At 35.1% G+C, this 24157-nt stretch overlaps 1 protein-coding gene across 1 annotated transcript in view; it reads right to left on the bottom strand.

Moving 5' to 3' along the window:
• RORB (RAR related orphan receptor B) overlaps window positions 1-24157 on the bottom strand; it is a 132825-nt gene that overhangs the window by 55416 nt on the left and 53252 nt on the right. The gene's annotated exons all lie outside the window — the stretch shown is intronic.

Below are 24157 nucleotides of genomic sequence, written 5' to 3'. Positions count from 1 at the left end.
TTTGCACAGTTCTCATGTATAATGGAATTACTGTGATTTTCTGTACCTCAAAAGTGCAGCCATTTTCCATAACTACACAGACAGAAAGAAAATGACCTGAATTCAAATTATTTTACAAGGGAGAGACCTTACTAACATGGCTTTTATTACTTAAGATGACACTGAATAACTATGTATAGCACCAGAATTTTCAACTCAGGTGGTTATTCACTTGATTATTAACCAGCCCTACCTCATGTTCCCTTGGACACTAATGACTTCTCATTGCGTGACTCAGAAAAGCTGTGTCCCACCAAGAATTATCTTGCTAGGTAAAGGGAAAACAATATGCTACAGATATCTATTCTAGGAGCAACCCATGTTAACATCTTCAGTGTGACTTCAGTATTTAGATCAAAGCAGACAAAAGAAATGTTAAGTCCTGCAGCATTAGAAGCCTTACCTTTTACTCTCTTAGCAATTATTGTTAAGCAAATCTGGCATTCAGACACAAATGTTTTGCTTTGCAGAACAATACTTTAAATATATATATATATATAAAATGTCAGGGAAACTGTTATATCTGCTAAAAAATGTAGAAATTAAGAAAGGAGAAGAGGAAAGAACAGCAATTCAAAACAGATGTTTTCAATATGTCTACCTGAAAGATTTTATAATAAAGTTCCCTCTCCACATCATCAATCTAAAGCTTTAACTGGCAGACAGTAAAGTCTGATGGGAAAATAATGGTCTTTTAAATACCTGGGAATGAAAGGCAAATTGAGTTAGCACAGTGTAAGAGGCAAGTAATTACATAATGTCAATGCTGTTTTATACAGTTCAGTCTTTAAAACAGTATGCAAAGAAAAGACATGTCTGGGAGAAAATATGAATCTTCTTACTCATGCACTCTTATCCTAATACAAAGTTAGGGATATTACGGGTAACAACAGGCTCTTCGCTTAGTGGTATTTCAAATGCTGCTGCTGCTAGCACTAGTAGTCTGTGATTCTCTAAAATTTTCTCTACTTTTTGTCAGATGACAGCAACTAGCTAAAAGAACATAAATCCTTATTGGGTGCCTTCCAAGATCATCCCTGTGAAAAGAATGTCTATTATCTTAGTAAAACAAAACAAAAAACACATAAAAAATAGACCTAAACTTAAGACTGAAATCTCAAGCAATTTTATACCCTCACTGAGATAATATTCAATAACTGAAATGAAAGAAAATAGCTGAAAGCAAACAAAAGGGAGCTTTAGATGGCTTATGTCTCAGGTTTGCATTGATTCAGAACTCTGGTTTCCTGTGTCTCTTGTGCTTGTATCACAACTTGTCATATAGCACATAGATCGATACAGCAGGAATTCATGTAACACATTCAACATCAGAGAAGGCACCTACAAAAGAGTGCAAGGGCAGACAGGAAGCCAGAACTCAGTGCCAGCTGCTGACTAAATTTTCTAAGAAAGATGGTCACACGGCACTTGCAATTTCCCAGGATTTACTATTTATTAGCTTAACTTTGAGTATTTTGTTTTCACCAAAATTGACCTTAAATTGTCCCAGGTGCAATATTTGCACCAGCAGCAATCATTTCTGTCCATTCTACATAGGAAAGAGCAGATAATGATCCTGGTCCAAACTGGTGTACTCACTTGATCAAATTTCAATGATATGTGAAACTGTGGTCTCAGGATCCTTTCCGTAAGTGATGAACCTCGATATATTTTTGACAGAATCACAGACACTGAGCTGATGAAGAAGGAAATACTAGCTTGGATTTGAGAACAGCTATTATGATCATGATTTCCTTTTATTATAGACTTCCATTGTTAATCCTAGCGGGGTGCACACAATTTAATATCTGTGTGATACTGAGTATCTCAAAAGATTACAAGCTTTGACAGCTTGGCTTCCTCCAAAAAGGTACAGATTGCATGTTTTTACTGTGTAGTGCTATGGAGGATTTGAAACTTTTCATCTGTCATGTTGCCTACAAGTGGATAGAGGACAATGTTTGGGTTAGAATTCTTTTTTTTTTTTTTTTTTTTTTTTTGCTTCTCCTATCACTTACTGGTTTCATAATAAATGAATTCAGCACTGTTGCTTGCTGCTCAGTCTACTTTTCCAAAAGCCAGCTTATGATGCCTTTCTGCTAGACTCCCGCTGCTTTAACTCCTTACTGTACACTGAAATTCTACTGATCAACTCCTTTTCTCAAAGTTCTTACAGATTTAAAACGGACATACACAAAAATACACTTCCTATGCTTTCACATGAATTCTTTCTTTCAAATCCTTCATTCTTTCTTGGAGTCAAAACAGGGAAAAAAAAAAAAAAGACCAGTGAAAACCCCAACAATAACAACAAAAAAACAAAGCCAAAAACCAACCAACTAAATGAAAAAAAAACCCACAACAACTGGTCACTCAGTGTGATTTGGAGCTGACCATCTCTGCCTCAGTATAATGAGAAATTTTGAAAGTGATTGTCTATTGCAGCTGTTAACTATTTCCACTGTCTATTCACCACTGTGCAGATGACTCATACTTGCTCAACCACCCCATGCCCCATTTATTCACTGCAATATATTTGCTGGGAATTTTTAAAATTCCCAATGATACCAATTGTTTTGTTCTTTGCAAGTAATGACATAGTTCAGCTTTTGTAACATGGAAATTTCCCACAAAAAATTCTCTCTCTCTCTCTCTCTCTCTCTCTCTATATATATATATATATATATATATATATATATTCACATGCAAGGACACTATTCGTCAGAAGAAAAATAGCAGCAGAGATCAGAATTATAAGGTCACTAGAATGATCTTATGCTTTAGTAGTCAGAATGTACTGGAGAAGCTCATGACACAACCCAATGTAAGAGAATTCCCGTAGTCTCTGAGTATCATTTGTGTTAAAAACTATTGATGAAACTCATATAAATTCAGCAGTGACATACAATCTTAACAATAATGACAGAAATGTCAGATCTTGTAGAAGAAAATTTTTACTATCACCTGGCAGAAAGTGTCACATAGATTTAAATGAAAAGTTAATTGGGAATTTTGTGGTAAGTCATGCTGTGATTGCTGATTATGTTTTTGTTATCTTAAGTATGATAAAAGATATCTTTTACAAAGCCAATATATTAGTTAAGGGCATTTTTTTCCTGAAATTTCAAAATTGTGAATCAATCAACAGAATATAAGTGTTTTCTAATACAAAACTACACTTATGTTTTATTTAAATAGTAGTTACAGACATATTCAAGAATATCCTGACTCATAAATAGTTGAAACTGCCTTGATATGACTCAAGATATTTCAAGTGTATGTAGCTCCCCAGCCATTGAAAACTATGAGAAATATAATTTGTAATTCTCCAGTGATTTCTAAAGTAATTTCTTATTCTCCAGTGAGTGAGAAATACCTTTCCCCAAGTGAAATAACTCAAACACACACACACAAAAACAAAACAAAGAAAGCAAATTGTAAATTTAATAGAATTATTTCAGTGGATGATCTGTCATATGAATCTGAGAAAGACGATTTTAAAAAGTAACTTTACATCATCAGTTGAGTTCACATTATATTAGATAAAGTACAATTATATTAATTGTACAGAATATTCTTTGAATAGTACCAATCTTTTCCTTTTTTTCTTGCCTTAATTTTTTTTACTTGCCTTGAGTACCTACAGCCCATGTTACTTGCAATATATATCAATGAGATAACTACTAAAAATGGTATATTTATTGCTCTTATTGTTGAAAACAATATTTTTGTAACAGGATAGTCTTGTTTGGCATCAGAAGCACTGGACAATAGAAGTTAGATAAGGCATATAAATAAGTAAATTTAAAATAATGGCATTGAATTCTACATCCTAAATGCTGTTAACAAATATTTTCCTAAATCTCCTCATAGAGTTGAGAAAGATTATTTCAAGAAATGGCCTTTCACTGCTTAAGTCTGTTGATATGTTTCTTCTCGTAAAGACATTTGCACCTTGGGCAAAGAAACATACACAGACATAGTTCTGAAGGCTGGGTAATTGGAATAGCATAGTTGTCCGTACTCTGACCAAATGTCCAGATTATTTTTTCAGTAGTTGCTATTTCCTTGTTCTTTCCAAGTGTTGTTGGTACTGTCCTGTTTTCCATATAATCCAACCTATATAAAATATATAGCCTCTCCTATCTCCCCTCCCTAGCTAAGAAGACAAAAATTTGCAATATGAATTCAGATTCCTTTTAGTGATACTTAGTTCTTGATGTTTAGAAAAAGACTTTATTTTTTTTTCTTAAAAAAGCACTATTGATTTTAACAATTTCAAGCCTACGAAGAACAAGTTCACTCAGAGATTCAAGCAAATAAACAACTGTAAGGTTCCAAATTGCCCGTCATCATTAAGCAGGGAGTTAGAAGGAGCTGAAGGGATTCTGAGCCCTTCTTGATGTAAGAATTCAGAAAAAAAAGGTAAAAGGAATACAGACCCTACAGAGTAGAAAGGTGGGAGTTGGTAAAAAGGGAGGGTTAATTTTTACTTATGGGACAGTGCTGACACACTAGAAGAAAGATGCCACCCCACATCTCTCACAGGAAAGTATCTTATTCAAACATATATTTCTATTCAATCCCTCTGGATTACATTCCCATTCATTTCCAGATGAAACCCTCGGTTCAGCGTTTCTTTAACATACACTCCATTAACCAAGGCATCTTTGAACGTCTTGTTTTACAGGTAAGCTTATCAGCTGCTATAGCTCTATGTGAGCTGTATCCCTCCTTTGCTGGTCAGGTGTCCATGGCTAGATCAAGAGGCTTACCACAGCTACAGCTAGTAGCAAGAATCCTGAGAAATTCTTCTGTGACATGTGCAGAATAATATTATTTGTGGCTGCAAAACTGGCAGCTTAGTTGTACAGGTGCTCCCAGAAAGCTAACCCAACTTTCTGCTATTTCTATTTGTCTTTCCACAGATAATTACTTCAAAGAAGCAAGAGATTTGTGAATTTCAAGGGGAAATAGAAAATACTTGAAATAGTGTAATGTTTGAAGCCATGTCTCAAATAGATGAATGTAACATAATTTGTCCAGTGATTATGGGAATATTTACCCTTGGTACTTTATATGATTGGGTTGTCTGAAAAATACGCAGAATAAACTGCATCCAAAAAGTTAATTTTTTAAATAATATTTTACTTTTATTCATTTTGCTTGCTTTTTATTACTCTTTTTTTTTTAATTTTTCCTAATTGCAGGTCCTGAGAATTTAGCCTGGGATCTGACAATCTAGATATTTCTTTATTTTCTATAACCTATTTTCTGGAAAAATAACGTTCATTTTCCACTGTCTCCTCATTTGTCTTCCACGACAAAAAAAGTGAAAATTCTAAGTGGCTAATTTATCTGATACATAGCCTGATAATGAACATGATGATGCACAAGAACAAGCAGAGCACATAACACACTCTCAGCTGATCAGATTCTTACAAATGTAGCAACTTTATAAAGAATTAAATCCCGCTAAGTATAAAATTCATTTTTTACTAAAGTGATTATAAAATTTGAATGCACAATAGAGTTAGAAATGTTCCAATTTAATGACATTTTAAAGAAAATAAAATGAAGAATTTATTAAAGGCTGAGAAATGAAAACTCAAAATGAATCTTTCAAGCCGACTACACATAGATCCAGATAAACTGTTCTGAAGTAACAAAAAGCAACTATCTTTTTTTTTTTCTTTTTCTTTTTTAAAACTAAATGTCTCTCTTACTATTTTTATTGAAACAACTGTAAAGCATTTGTGGCTACTTTGATCAAAAAAAGGCTACTGGCTGTAACTTTTTCCATTGCTTTTTTTTTTTGTCCTCATTTCCCCTTTTGTTTAGGAAAGGTTCAAGATCTGCTTAAGATCCAGAACCATGCATTTGATTTTAGTCCGAGGCTTCACTTGACTAATACACCCCTGTTACAGTTTACACAGTATCACTTTGGTCAATACAATTGAAAGCTGATATTAGCTGATCAGGTACAAATGATTTGCAAGGCTGAATAGTCTTTGTGACAGGATAGTTTTCTACTACTATTTCTTCTTCTCTTGTTTCTAGATTTTCAGATTCTAAAGCTACTGTACAGTTACAATATATGAGGACATAACAGCAGGACTATTTTAAATTTATGACTACTATCATACAGCCAATATGCTAACGTATATGAATTCCAGTTGTTAACAGAACATCTTTTACTTGCCTAATAATTTCTCAAAAACTGATATCTGTCTTTGTGTGCTTCAAAGATATAACATTCCCTATTTCTTCAAATGCTAATAAGAAGCTGTACTCCTACACATGACTGTATGCATTTTTCAACCAACCTGGAGACAAAAAAAGAATACAAAATTTGGTGTTCAAAGAGATAAACAGTTGTTTGTGAAAAAGTAGTCTGGACACATAAATGAGTAAAAGACTTATGTTCACATCTATACATAGTTTATAATCGTTGATGTATAGATATGTACGGATAGTATTTAAGAGCTAATTCATAAGTTTGGATAGCATTTAAGAGCTAATTCAGCTAATGTATAATGTGGGCAACTTATGCAAATTGGACACATTATGCCTTGCTAGCTTGGCACACAAGAAATTTCCGTTCCTATTGTACTTTAAATCTGCATCAAGGGGCACACATCATGTTGCTTCAGAAATCCAATGTGTAAAGTTCTCAATTAGATAAACATCTTAACACACATAGTAATTTGTGACTACAGGATGCATGAAAGGATGACAAATGGAGACGAAGCACATATCATGAATGACCTGAGAACACATTGTTTACACTATTTTAAGCTTGTAGTATCATGCTAATATAATTTGTTTCTATTTAGCATATCTACCCACTATGCTGACTGATCATTTATCAATCCACTATGATGGAGTAAATTGAAATGATAGAGGTTGACAGCTTGAGAATTGCTTTCTCGAGCAAAGGACTGCAAAGGATTACTCCATCTATAGTTGTATTCTTACCTTTAGATATACCAGGAAAAAAATAGTAGGAATGGTCTTTGTGATAATTTTGAAATATATAATTAGTGTACTTGGACAATTTATTTCCAGAAGCAAACTTATCAACCAGCGTGTTACCAGGTGATAATCATAAACATCACATGGAAACAAACTGTTATATCTCAGAAAATTCGCTATTTTTTTTAAATATATATCATGGCATAAGCTGAGCAGTGAGCAGAGAATGAAAAGAATAGAGGAATCATTTCCATGTAAGTGCTTTAAGCATTTGAGACTTTCATGTCAAGAGCAATAGGGCAAAAGAAAATACTGCTGGTAACTGGAAAAATGAGTCAAATGGAGTTGGGCCAGAATGTCTATATGAAGTGTAAACGAACAGTTTTGTTACAAGAGCCAATTGCCTAAATTTTTCAAGGATCTAGCCAACTTCAGCAGAATACAGAAAATTGAACATAAGGGAATAAATACACTAAAAAATATGGAAAATGGACCTTAAAGGTAGGAATCCATCGATCTGAGACAAGACTTTGTAACTAGTATTGATGTTACACACGTTAGCAAGAGAAAGCTTTGGAGGTATATGTATATAGCTGCCATTGCAAAGAGAGTAGACCCAAAATTAGTCCGCAGTTTTAAACAACACAAATGTTTTCTGCATTGTCAACTGCTTACAAGTTCCTGTCTAACTTATAACATTTTATACATCAATAAATATTATAATTTAAAAATAAATTTGTTTCTCAAAGAGTTACTGAATAATGCCTAAGCTTGATGGAAGCAATTATGCTCAAGGGGATGTATGTGAAGTTAACAAGCCAGTCAGATTGAATAAAAGCACAACAGAATCTGACCAATGGTAAGTGGTTACAGTTATTTTGTTTTTCATTCTCACACAAAAAGTAGTTTTCTTTACCTACCTTTGCTTTTTATTAAAACAAATGGTAAAAAGCAATAATGGTTACACTCAGCAACACAAACAAAAACAAAACAAAAAAACAACCTCTCCTTCTCCCACACCCAAAATAAAAATTCCTGCTGTGCATATTAATATGGAATTGTAATTGGACAGATTCCAAAATACTCCTCAGAAGAACCTGGCCCAAAGTGAAATAATACAGTGATTGATCTGAAAGAGCAAACAAGGAAAAATGGTAATTAAAATCAGCCCTGAATAAAATAAGTTTGTAGGGCACAGAATTGACTGGCTTCTGTTAATTATGACCACTACATTAGATATAGCATGTTAATGTGGTGTTACAAATAGATTGAAGTGAGTAAACCTAGTCTTTTCATTAGCTGTATATCTGGAATAATATCAAGGAGAATTTTTCTAGTAATATTTAGGCACAGTATTTAAAACATTGAAAGAAACAGAAAATTCATAGAATCCAAACAGTAGAGGATATATAAACATTTATGCAAACTTCTTCTGTCTTTTCAATGATATGCTGAATGCACGATTCTCAGCAGTAAACTTTCAATTCTAGATTTCTTTGCAATTCTGTATAAATAACTGAATTGTTATTTAGTTTTGCATAACTTTTATCATATCTTGTTTTGAATTATTTTTGTATTTCATACTCTTGTGAAATGAAGCTCAAGAGTTATGTAGATTTTGAACCGTAACCCAGTATATGAGGAAGTGCTGTGAAAATTACAGTGGGGAATAAATATAGTATAAGAATAATCTAAAAAAAATGAAATCATGACCTTTAATTTGAACCTAAATAAATTATCATACCATTTTTTTAAAGGCAATATCTGTAGTTTATGAAATCTCCGTCCGGTGAAAATGAACTACAGCAGAATCTTTCTTTAATAATAATAAAAAAGGCTCAAGAAAATAAACAAAGACTCAAACAATCTAATTCTGTTTGATATAAACTACATAGATTTATATCATTTAATCCAAATGAGCTTTCTAAAAAATGGTCCTTTACAGAATCTGTAAGTTGCTATTCAGGTGCCACGTAGGAACAAATGCACCTATTTACACTAAGTATTAAATTAACAATAAAAATGTACCACAAATACTTTCTCAACGAGCTAGAGAAAGCTTATTTCAGTACTAGGCATTTTTATAAATGTGCATTTCAGTGTAATATTGAAACATTATATTAGAATATGTATTTTGTATAATGGGAATGGATAGCTATGGCAGACAAAGAACATAACTAAGACAAAATTTATTATGGAGGTTTAACAGCTGAGAAAAGCACTTGAACTTACAGATACCTACATGCTTCCCCAGGGACATAGGCTTAAAAGAATTGCTTCAGAGTGACAGAAACATTTTTTGGGGTATTTTATTGTTTAATAACATTAAAATGCATAGATATCTTTAAAGAAAAATAGCAAGGAAAATCTTACTCAATGATAACAGCGTGGCTTGGGAGCATGTCTGTTTTCCATGATGATTCCTTCCCTCAGTGAAATAGAAAAGTGGTGACAGAAGTCAAATATAGGTTGTAAGTGACCTTGGCTGAAAAATCTTATGCATTTCAAATTTTTTTTTCGAAGTGCCAGAACTCCAGGGAAAGAAATATAACAAATTTGAAAGAAATGATAACTACTGTGAATAAATTCTTGATGAACCAGGTACGCTGGCAGATTAAGATAAAGTATGGAATTGTTCAAGTGGGCTCGGTCGTTAACGGATGTCCAAACATTTACAGTGTATACTCTGTTCTGTTGCTGTCCTCACTCTCAAAGTGATCTTTATAAGATTTTTCCTGACAGCCTACAGATGTTATTTCCCACAATGTCGTAGCAACTCTAAGTACTAGCCAAGAATAAAATTAACACCTAATTGCAAGAAAGACTTCTTGATAGAGTACTTTCATGTCCATCCCCTGAGTCATACACCTCATACAAATAAGTCAAATAATGCAGGAATATGGAGGACAGATCTGGATAATTCCAGATCCAATGTTCAATTTCTGACTTTCAAACTGGTAGCAGGAACAGAAAAGATGTAAAGAGCAGGATGATGCTTTATGCACTGCCTGTTCTTAGCATTTACCTGATCTTTCTTGATGACAATCCCCAGTGTTCCCCAATTCCATATACATATAAAAGCAGTGGGCAGAGATCCACAAGAGAAATATTTAATATCTTACTGCTAGACAGTTAAGTAAGATAGGGTCAAGTGAAATTCATTTAATGCATTCTGTTCTTTGTCTGAGATCAAGTATTAACATTCTGCAAAAGCAAGCAAAGCAGTTCACAAGTAATTAACAGAAAACAGGTTGAATTAAAAAAATAGAGAGAAAAGTGTATCTTTAAGTATCTAACTATACAAATACGCATATCTATATATGTAAAAATACAAATACTGCACAAAAGGATGTCAACCATTTGATTTAATAATATGAAGATAGTTTCCTGAGGGGAAAAATGTTAAGCAAATTCTCTCCTGCACATATCCCTAAAACTGGGAAAAGGAGATTTTTTTCTGTCAGTGACTTAGGAGAAGAGGATAAAACAATTACTTCGGTCTGTTCTGTTTTTAAATAACTCAGATATCTTTTTAATTTTTTTTATTTTTTCACACTGGCAAAGAGGACAAAATGTTGTATAAGCATCAAAATTAATCACTGCACCTCATTTACTTTTGGGTATTTAAGGAACTCCAAAAAACAAATATTCTTTCTAAAGATTGTAAATTGCTCGACAAGATACTGTCTTTTTTTTTTTTTTTCATTAATTTTTTAATTTCAGCCAGTTTTTCTCTTGACTCACAAATAAAATTTTTTCTTTACTCTAATGTGGCAGACCTGCCTACAGTGTTTTTCGGATATGAACTCAACTCTAAGTGATGTCATTCATTCAAGGATAAATGTAATTCTCATGTATTTCAAGTATATTTCCTTTCAGTGAAAATAATCACTATCACTTCACAGGATGTAAATATTTTCTTTTAACTACCAGTGTGAATCTGAAGCTGTTTTTAATCTTTGTGTCAGTGAATTTCTGCTTAGCAACCACAAAGATTTCATTTCCTCAATAGAGTGAACGATTACTGCCTTTGTGTGGGGGAGCAACGGAGAATCAGTTATGACAATGTAAATATAAATGTCTACAAATTTCCCATGACTTTTGTCATTTTTTTTAATCGGATCAACTTAAGAGAACTGAAATTTAGTGAAATAATTGAATTACCTTATTAAACTATTTCAGCTGAGTTGCACAGATCTCACAACATACACAAAGAACTTTGAAAGCAAAATATGTCCCTCATTGTCATGTATTGTCCATCTATTTCAAAAGAGATGCATGTATGATGAATTTATTGTCCTGTGCAAACCTACAGCCACCTTGTGTGCCATGTATTTTAATAAGAAATAACTTATACACAGCCTACTCTTCAGTATTCTTTGTGTTCCTACAGGGTAACTCCTGCCATCCTTAATCTTTTTCATACCACAGATCTTAGTAGCATCTGCTACTTTTGCCAGTGTTAATATATAAAACTTTACTGAAGTTCAGCTTGCTTCTGCTAAAGCTATTTAAAAATGGCACTGTGACCCTTCAAATGTACTTTCATTAGGATTATCATTCTAAATTAACTTGGTTAAATGAGAGAGCTTATTTGCCACTGTCAGAAATGTAAACTCAAAAAAAAACATCAGTCATGAAGACCCACTGGGTCCCTTTTTGTCTCTTATACCTGAAGAAATACTTTAAAACAGGAGCTTTTAAATCCCTGCTGAAGTCCTCTCTTACAGTCTCTTTGCTATCCCACCACCACCACCATGAAATTCATAATTCTTACATAGGCAACATATAGAGATCAAGTATTTATCCTGTAATATTCTGAATCAGCCATACACTATATAGCTCTAATTTATCCTGATAACAATAGAACTCTTAATCTGCAATGAATTAAAAATATAATTATCAATTGTCTAACATTGCATACTTCTTTCACTAAGACTGGTGAGACGTGGCAAGAATTTGATGAGCAATTCTGCTCACGCTGCATCTAGGCAGCTAGCAAAATGAAAATAATGAAGAATACCTTTTCCTTTAGTTGAAAAAAATATAGTCATTATCTCACTTGACACTACCAAAATGCTTTGCATTTGACAAATAAAATGAAGAGTTCTTGTGAAATTCCGCAGGAGCAACCAGAAAATACTTTTCTACATGTCCTCTACCCTAGCTAGAAGATCATTTTTTTGCCATGTGTCATCAGTTTATGCTCAGAACAGACCTCGTGAAAGTTTTACATTTTTGTTACCTACTAGGCGTACCGTAAAAGAATAGGTGTATTGTAAAACAGTAACTGTATTATAAAGTGGTAGAAGTCTGACATGGCAGCTACTCACACTCACAGATATACCAGTCAGATACATTAGTAATCAACAATAGAAAAAAAAAAAGAAGCCAGTGTGTTTAATTTCTGCTTGTATTCATGGGCATTTGCTTACAAAGTATATATGCTTAAATAGGAAGGTTTAAATACAAATTAAAACGTATGAAAATGTCTGTGACTACACATTAAGATCTGGTAACTATTATTTTACAAATTGGCATTGTTTAGATCTAAAATAAATATACAGATTAGACAGCAGGTTCAATTCCTCCTTATAAATTAGGTAGACTTCTACAGAGTCATTAGCTGTACACTGCCCAAGCCCTGATTGAAAATCAGTATGATATGACTTATCTTTGAAATGTCATGAAAAGGGGACTTATTTCAATTAGATAGAATAAAAAGATAGAGGGATACAAAAGCATTTTTATCTGCTTGACACCATCCCAACCTTTGTCCACTTACAGAATCATAAAATCATAGAATTGCTCAGGTTGGAAAAGACCTTCAAAATCATCAAGTCCTGTGCTTAGGTAGATACTTCTCTTTCTGAAGGATGATTTCACAAACAACATAAAGCCTAATACCTATTTATTTTAAAAAGTTTATAAGCTACTATCAGGTGATAAAAAACAAAATAAAATCCCTAAACAGTGAATCTACTTTCCTTTGAACTGACCTATCGATCCAACTTAGTTAACACTTTAATAAATTAATTCCATAAGGGTTGACCTATATTTAAAGAGTTAAATAAAAGCCTTCCAAACAAAGAAAATAAAACAAAAGCAATGACAACAACAAAGTAAAGGGATGACAATGATTTAACATAGTTCAATTTCTTGGTTATACTGGAAAATGCAAAATAAAATAAACAAATCAGGAGCTGTATCAGTCTGATATTATGTTACAGCACTATTCATTAACTTCTTACAGTACGAAGACTTAAAAGCCTACATTTCAGATAAGAAAACCATGCAACTCACTTTTGAAATCCTGCTGTATTTCTCAGTATTTTTAAGAACAGTTTGAACCACCCAGGGCTTACTGCCGTTCTGTAGAATAACATACATACCTACTGTCTAATTTTTAAGATAGAGAGGAGGAAGCCTTCAGTATTCATAGTATTTGTACAATTAATATTTTATTGGTGATAAATTTTAATAACTCCTGGAGAAACCTCACTGAACACATACTACAGCGTGGATTCAGTCATGCCTACACTAGTAGACAAATGGGGTCAAGCCGCCATTCCAGATTTAATCATATTCTACTTCCTCAAATTTTAGATTCACACTCTATGCACCTCAAGATGCCATTTAATCAATCAATCAAACAAACAAACAAACAAACAAAACCTAAGGGAATAACTGTCTGAATTTGAAAAGACTTGTAAAGCAGAATTAGAGAGGCATACTTGCCTAAACATTTTTTTTTTTTTCACAGAGAGATACAGGCAGTAAGGACACTCTAATTTCATCACTAGCTGTAGTAGTTCTGGAATACTCATTTGGGTGGCTTTGTAATTGTTTTTTAATGTTTTTCAAAGATTTCAGTAATCTGATGTCTTTCACTTACAAAATCTAGAAGAGGCACTTATTTTATTCTTCCCACTATCAGAAAAAAACTAGGTATACAAAAAATGTAGAGAAGAAGGCACTTATAATTTCTCTGTCATTCCAATATTGGATACTAAAGACTTGTCTTTAGAAGCACATGGCAGAGCCTAATAAATTAGAAATAAAGTCTAATATGACCCACTGCACAAGCCCAGAAAAATCACCATACATTAACAAGTCCAGGAGATCTGCTGTTGTACCTGTCCTCTAAAAAATGTAGCTAAATCCTACTTTATCTAATTAATTTTTCTACAACTCACTTATTTCCTTCAGCTTTAATTGTACTGAGAGGGTTTCCTACTTCAGTTTCCATCAGGAACCTGTGCCCTACTGGTACCCACACTCACTGTGCAGTGGAAAGCATCCCTTTACTTTGTTGTAGGCTTGAAAGGAGGCAACAGTTTAAAGTAAAATTAGAGTAACTGTCATCGGTGGAGACGATAAAATAAATCTATTGACCAATAAATTTAAAATGCCACCACAGCTTCCTTTTCACAGTGTTTTTATATCAAAGAATTTATTGATCTTACAGAAACAAATATGGAAAAGCAGCCTTCTCTTCACAGATGAACAGATTACTTCACTAATGTGAAAAGATTAAGTTCTTAAAATATTTAGCAGTGGAGTCAGCAATTTAAAATTCCATTTTGGACTATGAACTAAGGGTGAATCAATGACTTTCCTCAGAGACCGGTCTTGATAAAGACACAATTCAAATTTTCTCTTAAACATGATATTACACTCTCCCAGATACTTTCACACTTCTGTCTAAGATAACCTATTATCCTGAATTTGTTTCACAGCAGATGTCTACTTTTTTTACCAACATTTTATGACAGACAGCATGGAAGAGAAAGAAGTTTGTGTCTAGCCATTCAGCTAGAGGACATACCCATTTCAGCTTTGGATGAGGAACAAAAAGTTGTTTCTTAATGGTGCACACACTGCTGTCTTCCCAAGATCAGAATAAATGCAGCTGCTTAATCCTTCAGTCTGACAGGATTTTACCCTGATAAAAATCCTTGGTAATATTCTTACCTTTACAAATGGCTCCACTGTAGGGTATGAGACAGTAGAATATGCTTTCAAGAGAATCTGTGAATACCCTATCCCTGGAGGAATTCAAGGCCAGGTTGGATGGGGCTCTGAGTGCCCTAAGCTGGTGGCTGGCAACTCTGCCTACAGCAGGAATGTTGGAACTGGAAGATCTTTAAGGTTCCATCCAACCTAAGCCATTTTATGATTTGACATTCATATGAATATGCTCAATCAACAGGAAATCATGGGTTTGCTTTCCATTGCATTAGTTTCTTTTCTCTCAATGGCAATTTTATTCTAACATCAAGTCTTTCTAAAGTAATTAAATTGTTCTGTAAGATTGTGAGCTTCACATATACCCATCATGCACCCACATGTGCTGAGCGGACTGGCATAAGAGATTGCTGAACTACTCTCTTTGAAAGGTCTTGGAAAATGGGAGAGGTGTCTGAAGACTGGATGACAGCCAAGGTCACTCTAGTCTTCAAAAATGGCAAGAAGGATCTGGGAAACTACAGTTAATTCATCCTCACCTTTATCCCTGGAAAGGTGATAGAAAAATTTGTATTGGATTCCATCTTCAAGCAATTGGAAGAGAAGAAGGTTATCAGGAGTAATCAACACCAAAAGGAAACAAGGTTTGACTAACCTAGTAGCCTTCTATGACACCATCACTGGCTGAGTAGATGGGAGAAAACAGTAAGTCCTGTCTACCCTGACTTCAGCAAGACATTTGATACTGTCTCTCACAGTATCCTTACTATGAAACTTAGAAAGTGGATAGATGAGTGGACAGTGAAGTGTATTGACAACTGGCTGACTGGCAGAGTTCAGAGGGCTGTCATCAGTGGTGAAGAGTAGTTGAGTTTCCCAGGAGTCAGTACTAGGTACAGTCTTGTTCAGTATTTTCATCAATAACCTCTATGAAGGGATAGAGTCCATCCTCAGCAAGAGTGCTGATGATAAAAAGCTAAAAGGAGTGGCTTACACACTTTGAAGGCAGTGCTACCAATCAACATGTCTGGAGAGTTTTGCAGGGAGTAACCTGATGAGGTTTAAAAAGAGCAAAAGTCTTAAAGCTGGGGAGGAATAACCACACGTCAGTACAGGTCAGGGGATGAACTTTTCCAGCAGAGAAGGACCTGGGGGTCCTGCTGGACAACAGGTTGGCCAGAAGCCAGCAGTGTACCCTTTTAGCCAAGAAGACCAACGTTATCCTGGAATTAACTAAAAAGAGCGCAGCCCGCAGGCCAAGGGAGGTGATCCTCCCCCTATGACCAAGTAAGGCTACATTTAGAATAATGCGTCCAGCTACCGGATTCTTGGTTTAAAAAGACAGGAACTCTTAGAAGGATCCAGCGGATAGCCACAAAAATGATAAAGCGCTTGGTGCATCTCCACTATGAGGAAAAGCTGTGTAACCTGGGTATGTTCAGCCTGGGGAAAAGAAGACTGAGACAGGATTGGATAAATGTTTATGAATATCTGAAGGGAGATGGAAGGCAAACTGTATGGGAGCCAGGCTCTTCTTGGTGCTATGTAATGACAGGACAAGGAGTAATGACCTAAAACTTGTACATAGGAAGTTCCATACTGCCATGCAGAAGAACTTATTTATGGTAAGGGTGGCAGAGTACTGGAACAAGTTGCCCAGAGAGGTTGTGGAGTCTCCTTCTATGGAGATATTCAAGACATGGCTGGATGATTATCTGTGGGACTTACTGCAGGTTACTTGTTTTAGCAGTGGGGTTGGACTTGATGACCTCTTGACGTCGCTTCCAACCCTTGTGACTCTGTAAAAAAGGACTCATAATTTATGGTTCAACTAATGCTATCAAGATATCAACTAATCAATATCAACTAATGCTATCAAGATATTTGAAATATTTTCACAATAGGAAAGAAAATAATTTTTTATCTTCCAAAACTATTTGTTTTGCTATCATGTAGAAGAGATAGGAAACCTCTGGAATAGGTAAAGGTTGAAGCTTATACAAACAGTTCATGTTTGAAATAAAACAATAAATAATAATTATACCTCCCTCCAGATCTTACATTGAACTTTTACACACAGATTTTGATCTGTTATGGTCATGTAAATTCAGTTCAATGTCTTTGTTTTTGATTGAATTACTTCAGGCTCACCAGCATAACCAAGATCAGAGGTTGACTGAACAATTTGCCCAAAGGCAATTGTCAGTTTATTAGCAGAATTGAAATAAAAGCTGTGGAGCTCCAGCCTCCTCTTACACTGATCATTTCTAAGTGAAAATATAAAACATTTGATTCACTGGTGAACCAAAATACTGTATCTTCCTCCTGTTTCTGATTGAATGCTTAGACTGCATGGAGCCATCTTTGGTTAGTGTTGTCCTTCATGCTACAAAGCATGCATAACTCACAACCTAATTTAACAGAATCTCATTGAGTCAACAGATTCAGGTCCTAAAATTAGGGAGTACCCAAATTAGTTTTTCCCTCTAGCATGTATGCATTATAATACTGCCTGTAATTATGAGATTTGAGGTTGTTTTCTCCCTAGAACTCTACTCCATTTACTAATAGAGCAAATGGTATTCATTGAAAAGGCAACCCATCAATAACATGTTCTCTTCTAGTTGTTCAGCGTTTGGCCTGGGGTCTTATTTACAGGACACATTGCACAACACTGCTCTGGAAACAGAATTCCTAATTTTCTCAGAAGTCTTTATAATTATGTTCACTGATATTCAAATACTTCATAAATATTAATATATTTATTTTACATTACTTTACTCAGGTATACAGATGCAAATTTTAAAGAGCAGCAGCCAAGGAATGGAAAGACTGAAAGAATGGAATGGAAAAACTGAAAGAAGTATATCTGTAAAATATACCTATCTTTGAAGCAAATGATTTCAGGAAGGGTCATAGGGCCACAGGTTCCCAGATCTCAACTTCAGTCCTTGACCCAGACTATTTCAGGCGAAAAATCCTGCTTACTACAAGCCTGTCAGAGGTCCCATACAAACAGAAGCTCGTTGAAATACAGCTCCAAAGTGCTGGAGTGTCTCTCCAGATCATGTGTGAAACGTATTTTCCCTGAGGTGAATCTCCATGGTAATGAGAGGATATGTAGGTCTCAGAATCAGTCTTCTGCTTCTATCAAACAACCAGTGTTTGCTCCAAAGTATGGTGCTTACAGTATTACATTTTCTCGCTTTTGTTCTTAGATTGATATCAGTGAATCTGATGATACTGATGACTAGGTGTACATTATGGTCCACACAGAGGAAGGTTAGAACACAGCGAATTGCAGCATGGCTGCATTAATCTCTTAAACAGTTTTGATTCATTAAAAAATATCACTGAAATAATACATTAGTGGATTAAAACCACTAGCCAGATTATGGTAAGGGCTGAGCTGTTACGTTCTAACTCCTTCAGCCTCATTCACAAATTTTTGAAAAAAAATCCCAGCTCTGTTCTGATTTCACTATAGCTACCATAAAACCAGTGTGAACATAATGTGTTACACATGATTTTCTCTCTTCTTTTTTTTTTTAACATGATAAGAATATGCATGTGTGCTTAAATTAATCCAGAGTTAACGTGAAGAAATTAGTAACCCGGTAATACAGTTTGGTTTTGGTGATACCCTCAGTTTAGACAACATGAAGTCAAGCCTTTGTTCTCAATGCAGATGAAATGCTAAAATTTTTCAGGAACATTTACTCAGAGGGAGACAAGTGGTTCTGGAGAAAAATACAGGCCCAAATTATGAAATCATACAACATTAGTATGTAACACTGATTTTAAACATACACATTAAAGCTAAGAGTGTATCTGCTAACATAAGGAGATGTCATATACAGAAACAATTAAAATATTTCAAAAAGTTAAATTGAAATATCACAGTAAGGAGACAATTCAGTTTGAATGACTGACTTCAGAATTCAGTGCTGGACTTGTCAGTTGATACTAAAGAGAAAACTATTATTGTTATTGCTATCCCATAATTTAAATGGGGACATTAATACACATTATGAAATGAAATGTCACCCACATGGACATGTCTTTTAGCTGAACAAGTGGAAAATGGATGAGGGCAGCCAAGGGGTTGCACGCACCTTCCACCACCCATGTCACTGATAGCATCAGGAAAGCTGCCATGCCCACTTGAAGGCTTGTAAGACCGATCCATGCCAGGGAGTGTGACACCTCAGCTGCCTGGGCCAACCAGCCAAGCCCTTTCAGTGAAGGCTGTCTGCTCCATGAAGCTGCCTCTGCGGCCCTCCCTGTGCTGGCAGGATGCCCTTCTGCTGCAGCACCTGTGTCAGACATATTCTCTGCTGATGCTGGTTCTGCTGTTCCCATTGCTATATGCTGGTCTTATAAATCACTTCAAGAGCACTTAAGGACAAAAAAGCTACTTGTGTTTTCTCTCTTGCTACCCCCCTCACCAGTAACACACAACACATTTGTTCAAGGATTCATTAGCAAAGCATTCTTTAACATTAATCTAGGGAGAAAATCCTGCAGTGGTTCCTTAAGCTATTGCTCTGTTAACAGGGAGAGTAACTAGTCTGCAGGCTAGAGATTGTAAAGTGCTTTGTCCTCCCTACTTTGCAAAGCAGTATAACTCATTAGCAAGCCCTTGCTAATTGAATTTGATTTAGTGTCAACACTGTCACAGTCACACAGAAGCACACCAATAAAATTTCAATCCTGCTTGCCGTGATCATTAAGTCCAGTTGTTTAACAACTGGAACTCTGCCTTAGTGGTGAAGGTTGTCAGATCAGGTTTGCAGGAGCTCTACATTTCAGTTGCTACACAAAATAAATATAAGTGCCAAAGCTGCCATCTAAAATATAAGAATAATGGAGAAATTCATTAGTTCAAACGACGTGTATAAATGCTGCTGTTGGCTGTTTCTTTTTTTCTTTTTTTTTTTTTTTTTGGTGGGGGGTTCTGATCTCAGTTATCCTCTTCAAAACACAAAGCCCCTTAGACCAATAGAGATTTGAAAGAGCAAGTATGCTAAGAAAATGACTGGATTTTCAAAATATGCATCTCCTTTCAAATAAATAGAATGAAGATGAGAAAATAAAAGATGAATTGAAAGTATGTGGCTGAGAATTGTAGGGTTTTATATACTGAGCTTGCTGTTAGGGTAGATTTTTTTTTTATTTTGGATCTTTGAACAAAGAAAAAACTATAAACAGCAAAAATTTGTTTTCAACTTTCTAATCTGACTACTACTACTTCTAATAATAATAAAAACACATCCAAGAACAATTACTGTTTACATTTTTAGCATAATGAAACCAGAAGGAAAATACTTAGAAACAGAAGGTACCATTCACAACTTAACACACCACTAAATAGTCTAAGATGATTTTCTTCCTTGGCCCATCATCAAGATGAGGAGACACCCTCTTCCTTCTTAACATTTGATTACTTGAAGAAGTTGTGCTTCTCTCTCCCAGGGTGGAAGTTCTAGCCTAGGGTTCATGATGCCCTATCTTCTCTTTTTTAGTGTTTCACACACAGACACTAAGATACACACAGACACAAATCTACTCCCCAACATATGGTATAGGGGCTGCTCTACTCTATGTTGGCAGTAGTCTTGGCTTAAGACTCTGTCTCCAAGATGAAAAGAAACTGCCATAAATACCGGGTAACAGGGGAGCAGTAACCCTGCCAGGGTTGTCTTTATTGATATCAGTCAATAGTGAGAGTATGTTTTAAATCTCCTCTTGCAAGTTAGGGAGAAAAAGAGGAAAAAGGAAATAGAAGGAAAGAGGAAGAAAGAAAGAAGTGAAGGAAGAAAGAAGGAAGAAAGAAAAAAAGCAAACTATGAAAATACAGAAAACTAATCTATAGTTACCCAGTGACTACTTTCTGTTGATCTTTCTTTTAAGTTTCCACATCTAAGCTCAGAAATTTCATTTCAGTCACTTCCTGTAGTGGAACCAAAGCCTTCTTCAACCATTTTTTTTATGTCAGTACTTCCCTAATAATTGTGCCATGGTAGTTAACAGAAATTATAAACAACATCTGTGACAAAAAATTATGCTTGAGTTCCACTAGGAAAAATTTTCTTTTCTGTTTGTTATTGTATATCTCTGCTATAAATGTATCATTTATTTTCTCTTATGTCTGAAAAGCCTGAGACAAACTACAGAAAACTGTAAACTGCAAATTAACTCAGTTTTTCACTCACACCTACTTATTTTCTCATTGTCTTCAAAATTATACTCAACAATTTAATAAATCCAAAGTGATGTCAGTGAATCATTTAAGGTTACATTTTCTGGGCTATGGAGACTTTTCTGTGAATATGTGGAGGCAGATTGGGAATGGACTTCACCATGCACATATTTGTTCCCATCCTTGAGTTCAACTTTCAGGTAGCTCTAGCCCAGCATTGTTGCATTCAGCATGGACATACTGTAAATGCATTTACAAAAGGACAACAGGCTGATTGTACCCCACAGATATGGCATTTTTTGTTTCATTTATAAAATTACACTGTTCACTGTTGTCACACACAGTATCATTTCTACTGGCAAATAGCAGCCTTGCATATTCAGAAACTCTGGACATAAGCATAACACTGCAAGCTACTGAGAAACATTCTGATAGTTAGAGGGTAGACCACTGAAAAGATGCACTTTATGGCTGTGTCTAAAAATACCTACAGCATAGAGCACAAACCTACTGACACTGCAGAAGAATAATGAAAAACCATCCTTGAGAGACCTGTGTATTTTTTATACAGTTCTTGCAACTCAAAAGCAATGAGTTATCCAAAGTTTATTTTTCATTTGCTGCTAAAATGTTGCTATGTATTCCACTTACTGCAGAAAAATTTTACACTAGCAATTTTCTAAATGTCTTCATCAGCCTAAGATCTGTGCTCTGAAGGTTTTCAAATCTCTCTCTTCCAAATGAGTGAACAATATGACAACTTGTTTGTATGAGCAGATTCTGGATTTCTGTCTTCCTTGCCAGACTGTAGACTTCAAATACTGGGCAATACCACACTTCTATGAAATTGTTTTCATGCATTTCACTCTTCCGTTCACGAAGACTGTTGATCCTTACTCTATGCATATGACAGCAATTCTTACTTCACAGAGTTTTCATGATGAACTGCTACCTCTTCTCTAGGACTGACTGAAAGTCAGTGAGTTATGGACACTTCTATCTCTGTTGTGATCCATCCTTACTGCACAGAAGTGTGTTCTAAATATCAAAGGTCAGCATAATGGAACTATTCATACTTTCTTCTCTAACTGGTACTCAGAGGGACCCAAAATACCTCTGAATATTTTACCCTACTCCTCATCAAAATCCCTGGGTGGGAGAAGAACTCAGAAACCTGCTTGAGCATTTGGTCCCTAAGTTGTGTGTGGGCTGTTGCCTCACTACATTCTGCCACCGTCTAGACTATTCAGTAAAAAATTCTAGTCCATATGTAAAAGAAACAGACCAGACTATGTCTCAGTTGTCTAGTACCTATTTTTAAACTCTGCAACTTTGTGTCATTCCATTTAACAACAACCAACTGATGTATAAAAGTTTACATAAGAGGTGGCTAATTACCAGGAAGAATCTGAACTTTCATAATGCACTTTTGGTGTTTAAAGACCTGAACTATGCATACTATGATCAGTGGTACCCAATTGCTACCTGCCTCTCTCGACTATTAAATGATACAAGTTAAGACAGACAAAGTAACATTTGGAACAGAGGCTGCTTTTTAGTCTTATTTTGGTCTGGTGATTTCTGAGATTTTCAGGATTTTTAAACTTTGCTTTGAAAAAGGAAAACTAAACTAAATCTAAACTTTGAACCTTTCCACCAATACTTACATTTTGTTGCTGTGTGACAGATGACAGCAGAGGGGCAGTCTGACAAAATGGAATCTGACATGGATCTGCGTATGAGGCAAAGGTGTCACTGAGTTACTCCATGTGGAAAAAATGGCACACACTGACATTCATTGACACTTGCTAAACATTTCTGGAGACAAAACAGTGGATGTGAACAAAGCAAAATAGTGAGTGATGCATTTCAGCAAGGCACGAGCAACAGTGGATCACGTCCATTGGCTCAGATTTTTATGAGCGTGGCATGCAAGCTCTTCTTCATTTTTTGTTTTGTAGCTGTGAAATTGCTCTGTCAGATAGTATTATCATGCCCTTTGCATATGTTGTTTCCATGGAAATAAATAGGAGGCATCACTTTCAGAGCAACCTACCTGTTTTTATTATTCCTACAGCTGAAAAGTGCATGCAGGCTGGATTTTTCCATTAGAAAAAATGCCTTTAAACAAATGTGAGGGAAAATAATTTTTAATTTTATTCTTTGTGACCACAAATGCGTAGATATTCCTTAAAGTGCCAGGATGGGTTCGGATAGTGTGCTAAGTTTTCATTACTTTCAGAAGAATGAAGTTGATGTAATGACCCTAATGGAAATATTTAATCTACCTACTTTGTCTGAAAAGATTTCGTGCTACATTGTTGCAGCAGAAGAAAAGATGAAAACTCAAAGCACATAAAACATTTTCACAGCCATTTTACTCACTGTCACAATATGACTCTGATATTTCAGCATGTCTGACAATAACTCAAGACAAAGTCACAGTTATAATGAAATCACTCCTCCTGAAACTGCAAGGGATCTTTCTAACATAATTGCTACTATGTGAGCATCATATGAGCGAATATTTGTATTTACTATAAAGTCTTATGTAATTTTTGTAAATGAAACAATATTGGTGGATGTGAAAAGCCATGAAAGAGCACAATGTACAGTAGTCACTGGAGTAACTGAAGATGAGTTTTACCCAAAACTAAGGATCAGACAGCAGCTTTGAAAACACTTTCATCTAGAGTTTCTTATCTGGTAGTGCAGAAATATCAATGAAACTACAAAATAAAGCTTTATATGGTTTAATAAGTTGCATATTTTTAACTGCTGTGGTTATTCTTCAAATTTTCCAATTAAAAAAAAAAATCCTGTCATTGTCATAGAGAACTTTATAGCGAAAGCTATCTCTGGAACAGTTTACGTTTTCAGCTGATCACAGCACAATTAGGAAAGAGCTACTATTTCTGTCCAGTGCAAAAAATCTTTCACACAGCTAAAAGCTGTGGTTTATAACTTGTGAGG

The sequence above is a fragment of the Cyrtonyx montezumae genome, unplaced genomic scaffold, assembly GCF_038088225.1.
Source record: "Cyrtonyx montezumae isolate F1298 unplaced genomic scaffold, pur_monq_1.0 scaffold_36, whole genome shotgun sequence".
Classification (NCBI taxonomy): domain Eukaryota; kingdom Metazoa; phylum Chordata; class Aves; order Galliformes; family Odontophoridae; genus Cyrtonyx; species Cyrtonyx montezumae.
Note: the sequence above shows the minus strand (reverse complement) of the source record. Positions and strands in the feature narration are given on the sequence as shown.